The sequence below is a fragment of the Orycteropus afer genome, unplaced genomic scaffold, assembly GCF_000298275.1.
Source record: "Orycteropus afer afer isolate SDZICR_OR568_19922 unplaced genomic scaffold, OryAfe1.0 scaffold00280, whole genome shotgun sequence".
NCBI classification, from domain to species: domain Eukaryota; kingdom Metazoa; phylum Chordata; class Mammalia; order Tubulidentata; family Orycteropodidae; genus Orycteropus; species Orycteropus afer.
The window spans coordinates 3205246-3211956 of record NW_006921867.1 but is presented as its reverse complement, the minus strand read 5'-3'; positions in this window follow the sequence as shown (position 1 = coordinate 3211956).

Below are 6711 nucleotides of genomic sequence, written 5' to 3'. Positions count from 1 at the left end.
TAGTTGTCTTGACTTCCCTACCATCTAGAAGTTCTGTAATGACACAGATTTTTTTTCCCTCCTTTTGGTTTGTAGTTGTCCTCATTTGTTGGTTGGTGTCTCTGGTTTCCTGTTCACAATCTTTTAGGTTTATTACTTTGGATACTTCCATAGCTAGGTTGGTCTCTGGGTTATGTCATCATGCGTGTTAATGGTTAGTTGTTGTTGGCTGTTGTTGCTTCTCTGTCCAAAGGGCACCTTTTAGCATCTCTTTTAAGGCTGGTCTGGTTTTAACAAATTCCCTTAATTTCTGCTTATGTGGAAATGTCCTAATTTCACCATCATATTTGAGTGACAGTTTTGCTGGGTACATAATTCTTGGTTGGAAATGTTTCTCTTTCAGGGTTTTATATATACCATCCCATTGTCTTCTCACCTACATGGCTTCTGTCATGAAATCTGAGCTAAGTCTTATTGGTTGCACCTTGTGGGTAACTTTTCGTTTTTCCCATGCTGCTCTCATGATTCTTTTTGTCTTTGGTTTTGGTAAGTTTGATGATTATATGTCTTGGTGATTTTCTTTTGGAGTCTATCCTGTTTGGGGCTCATTGGACTTCCTGAATGGATATATTCTCATCTTTCATCATACCAGGAAAATCCTCTTCCAACAAATCTTTGACAATTTTCTCTGTGGTTTTATTTGACTCTTCCTGTTCTGGAATTCTGATAACATGTAGGTTATTCCTTTTGATGGTATCTCACATGAACCTTAGGCTTTCTTCATTTTGTTTTGATCTTTTTTCTGATTTATCCCTTTCCAAAGAAGTAGTCAGGTATTTGCCTTCAATCTCCCTAATTCTGTCTTCCATTGATTCAGTTCTGCTCCTTTGCCCATTCAATGTTTCATCTATTTCTGAAAATTTATTGTTAATCTTCTGGATTTCTGTGTATAATAGATTTTGTACTATTTCTAATTTTTCATTTATTTTGTTCTTGTATTGTCTTTTGAAATTGTCTAGGGTTTTTTCTGTGTTTTCCTTGATCTGTCTCTCAATCCACTGAAGATACTTAAATATGATTCTTTTGAATTCCTTATCACGGAGTTCCAATGCTACGTCTTCCTCAGGGGTGTCTTTTGGGTCTGTATACTGGTCCCTTGTTTATCTTGTTTTATCTTGCTTTTTTGTGTGGACTGTGATGCTCTGTTGTCTGAGGCACTGTGACATTTTTGTGTTTATATTTAATTGGTGATTGGATGTTGTAGTGACTTGCCTACAATTTTTGCTTTCTTTGTATGTTATCTAAGCAAGCAGGGTACTGTGCTCCTATATTTGCTAACTGACAGCACTCACACACTCACCACCTGTCTCCTTTCCTGTTGTCAGCCTCTTGTATGTCCCTGCTGAGCTTGGCAAACAGAGCCTATTCTTAGGTCCTTGGAATCTGAGAATGCTATCACTTTAAAATCCAAAATGGTTGCCACTTGTAAAGATTCAAAATGGCTGTGACCTTGGGCACTTTCAATATCCAAAATGGCCACCACTTGTAAACATTCAAATGGCTTTGCCCTCAGTCACTTTAAATATCCAAAATGGCTGTTGCTTATAAACATTCAAAATGCCCGCATCCTTGGCCACTTTAAGTATCCAAAATGTCTGCCAAGTGTAAACAATCAAAATGGCTGTGCCCTCGGGATAGTGGAAAGTCAAAAGTTCAGGTTGTCTTCCTCCTTGCTGTTTCCCTTCCTAGTCACAGGCCACCAGTGCAGTTGTCCCTGCAGCCCTTGGTGACCAGGGCTAATCTTTAGGTCAATTCTTAGGTCCTAACACCACTTGGAAATATTCAGGCTTTTGGTCCCATCAGAGTAGCTGAGAGTCCATAGCGCCAACTGTCTCTGTACTCACTGTTCTCGTTCAAGTTTTTCCACTAGTTGGTGCCTAATCCACTTCTGTATAGTTCCTCCTTTCCTGTCTTTTTAATGAACTTTGCTTTCTTCATGTATGATGTTAATGATGTCATACTACAATTCGTGTGGTCTGCAGTCATCGGTGTTCATTGTGTTCAATCTGTTTTTCAGACCATCTCTAAATTCAGGTGGGATAAAATCAAAGTTGTATTTTGGCTCTTGTTGGCTTATTTGAATTATCTTCAGCTTCAACATGAACTTGTGTATGAGCAATTGATGGTCTGTTCCACAATCAGCTCCTGGCCTTATTTTGGCTGAAGATATATAGCTTCTCCATTGCTTCTTTCCACAGATATAGTTGATTTGATTCCTGGGTGTTCTGTCTGGCAAGGTCCACATGTATTGTCACTATTTATGGTTTTTAAAAAAGATACTTAAAATGAGTAAGACATAAGTCATGCAAAATTCTATCATGAGATTTCCATAATCATTTCTAATACCAAGGCCATATTTTCTAACTATTGATGCTGCTTCTTGGTTCCAACTTTTGCATTCCGATAATCAGTGATTACCAATACATCTTGATTGCATGTTTATTCAATTTCAGTCTGCAGAAGTTGGTAAAAATCTGTTTCTTCATTTTTGTCTTTAGTGGCTGGTATATAAATTTGAGTAACAGTAGCATTAACTGGTCTTCCTTGCAGTTATATGAATGCCATCCATCACTGATAACACTGTACGTCAAGATAGATCTTGAAATGTTCTTTTTGATGATGAATACACTATTCCTCCTCAATTTGTCATTCTTGGTGTTTTGGTTACCTAGTGCCCCTCTGACAGGAATATACCACAAATGGGATGGCTTTAACGAACATGAGTTTATTTTTACAGTTTTGGAGGGTAAAGTCCAAGTTCCAAGTGCCAGGCTCTAGGGGCTGGGTGAAAGCCCCTTGACCTTGGGCTTCAGCTCTGCCTCCTGCTCCAAGCCCACTGAAGCTAGAAGCATGTCTTCAATCAGGCATCTACTGGCTGTTAAAGCTTGCAAGTCCAAGGTCAACAAATAAAATGGCACAGTCCCAATATCACCAAACCACATGGCAGGCCACTGATTCAAGTCCATTAAATGTCCCAGGATTGGCAAAGCATGACAGGCTCATGAGCATGGTTCAGCTACATGCAGTATCCAAGCATGCCAAAAAGTTGTAGACCATTCCTAAAGCTGCTACTTCTTCATAGGAAGCAGAGCATATCCCTAAAGCAGCTACTCAACTGCTCACAGCAGATTCCACTATGGAGTTGATTACCAGTCTCTTCATGGGTAATAACTACTACCAGCTTCTCAGCCACTCAAAACCAGGCACAGCCAAGTTGACATATAACCTTAACTACTACAACTGGAGTAGTAGACCACATGACTGCCTGATTCAAAATGGCCAACACCAGTCCATCTCAGCTCACTCTGGTGGAATAATGCCTAATGCACTTGCTTGCTAACCAGAAGATTGGCAGTTCAAACCCACCAGCCACTCCATGTAAGGAAGACTGGGCAATCTACTTCCATAAAGATTTACCACCTTGGAAACCCAAAGGACATTGCTATGAGTCGGAATTGACTTGATGGCAGTGATTTTTTTTTTTTTTTTGTAATGCCTAGGATATGCATCTTTATGCATTCCATTTCATTTTTTTTTTTTTTTACAACTTCCAATTTTCTTAGATTCATACCTCATACATGCCATGGTCTGATTATTAATGGATGTTTGCAGCTGTTTATTCTCATTTTGAATCATGGACATTCAGCAAATGAAGGTCTCAAAAGCTTTACTCCATCTATATTATTAAGGTTGACTCTACTTTGAAGCAGCAGCTCTTCCCCAGTCATATATTATGTTAATTTCAATATGAGGGGCTCATCTTCTGACACTATGTCAGGCAGTGTTTCCCTGCTATTCATAAGGTTTTCAACAGTCAATTTTCTTCACAGTGGACATGGCCACATCCTTCTTCCCAGTCTGTTTTAGTCTGGAAGCTCCACTGAAATCTGTCCATCATGGGTGACCCTGTTGGTATTTGAAATACCAGTGACATAGCTTTCAGCATCACAGCAACACACAAGCCACTAGTGTATGACAAAATTACAGATGAGTGGTGGTTGATTATATTACATTATATAAAACTCTATGTCAGCAGACCAGAACAAGAGAGATCCTGCTATTGACCTTGAAGAAGTAAACAGGCATATTGTGAGAGGGTCTGTGAAAGGGTTGTGGGAAAAGGAATTGAGAGGGGAGGCCTCCAGGAACTGAGAGGACCCTCAGTCAACCATCTGCAAGAAAGTGAAGACTTCAGTTGTACAACCACAAGACACTAAATTCTGCTAACAATCACATGAAAGAGAACTTTGAGCACCAGATGAGAACACAGGCTAAGTGAAACCTAGATTTCAGCTTTGGGAAATGTTGCACAGAGGATTCAGCTAAGTAGTGTTCAGACATCTGAACCACAGAAACCAAAATAATAAATATGGGTTGCTTAAACCTCTAAGTTTGTAGAAATTTGTTAAGCAACATAATACTAATAAAAAAATTGCCAATCTAACTGCTTCTCCATGCAATTCTGAGTCTCCAGCAGTCCCATATATTCTCCCACACTCTCCCCACTAATCTACATTTTTTCTTCATGACCCTCTTACCAACAATTTGAGTATGTCTGAAATCCTAAATTCCTTGTAACCTCTCCTACAGGTTCAATATTTAGCAGGATACTCTTTCAAGCACCTTAATTTAAACATGCCTAACTAATATTTTGAATATTATTTTTTAAAAGAAATTAGTTAGGCATGTTTAAATTAAGGTGCTTTTTTTTTCTTTGCACTCAAAATACTGCTAGCAAAGAGCTGCCTCATCAGAGTAGAACCAATTAATTATATGGATAAAGTAAAGCCTTTGGGAACTACATTTGCTGATGTGGCAAGACTCAAATTGAGGATAAACAGCTGCAAACATCCATTAATAATAAGAACACGGAATGTGTGAAGTATGAATCTAGGAAACAAAGTTGTCAAAAAATGAAATGGAACATATGAAGATTCATATCCTAGGCGTTAGTGAGATGAAATGGACTGCTTTTGGCCATTTTCCATCAGACAACCATATCATCTACTATGCCAGGAATGAGAAATTGAAGAGGAATTGTGTGACATTCATCATTGCAAGGGATGTTTCAAGATCTGTCCTGAACTACAATAATTTCAGTGATAGAATAATATCCATATGCCTGCGGGACCAGTTAATAACTACTATTAGTCAAACATACACACCAAACACCAAAGCCAAAGATGAGGAAATTGAAGATTTTTATAAACTTCTGCAGTCTGAAATTGACTGAGCATGCAATCAAGATGTGTTAATTATCACTGGTGACTGGAATGCAAAAGTTAGAAACAAAGAAGAATCACCAGTAGTTAGAACATTTGGCCTTGGTGATAGAAATAACGCTGGAGACCTCATGATAGAATTTTGCAAGATCAATGACTTATTCATTGCAAATACCTTTTTTCAACAACCCAAACGGAGGCTATACATTTGGGCTTTACCAGATGGAGAACACAGGAATCAAATTGACTACCTCTGTGGCAAAAGGAGATGGAAAAGCTCAATATTTTCAGTCAAAACAGGCCAGGAGCTGAACAGACCATCAACTGCTCATATGCAAGTTCAACTTGAAGTTAAAGACAATTAAAACAAGTCCAAGAGAGCCAAAGTATGATCTTGAATATATCCCTCCTGAATCTAGAGAACATCTAAAGAATAGATTTGATGCATTGACACCAATGACTAAAAACCAGAATTGTGGGATGACATCAAGAACATCATCCATGAAAAAAGCAAGAGGTCATTAAAAATACAAGAAAGAAAGAAAAGACCAAAATGGATGTTGGAAGACACTCTGAAACGTGCCCTTGAGAGAAGAGTAAATGGAAGAAATGACAAGACAAAAGAGCTGAACATAAGATTTCAAAGAGCAACTTGAGCAGACAAAACCAATTACTATAATGAAATGTGCAAAGACCTGGAGTTAGAAAACCAAAAGGGAAGAACATGCTCAGCATTTCACAAGCTGAAAGAACTGAGGAAAAAATTTAAGCTTTAAGTTGCAATACTGAATGATTCTATGGGCAAAATATTGAATGATGCAGGAAACATCAAAAGAAGATGAAAGGAATACATAGAGTCACTGTACCAAAAAGACCTAGTTGATCTTCATCCATTTCAGGAGGTAGCATATGATCAAGAACCAATGGTATTGAAGGAGGAAGTTGAAGCTGTACTGAAATAACTGGTGAGAAACAAGGCTCCAGGAATTGACAGAATACCCACTGAGATGTTTCAACAAATGGATGCCCTGATGTGCCAAGAGATTTGGAAGACAGCTACCTGGCCAACTGACAGGAAGAGATCCATATTTGTACCCATTCCAAAGAAAGGCGATCCTACAGAATGTGGGAATTATAAAAAAATATCATTAACATTGCATGCAAGTAAAATATTACTGAAAATAATTCAAAAATGTTTGCAGCAGTATATTGACAGAGAACTTCCAGAAAGGCAAGCTGGATTCAGAAGAGGATGTGGAACAAGATATATTATTCCTGATGTCAGATGGATCTTGGCTGAAAGCAAAGAATACTAGAAAAATTGTTTACTTGTGTTTTATTGACTATGCAAAAGAATTTGATTGTGTGGATCATAACAAATTGTGGATAACATTGAGAAGAATGGGAATTCCAGAACACTTAATTGTACTCATGAGGAACCTGTACATAG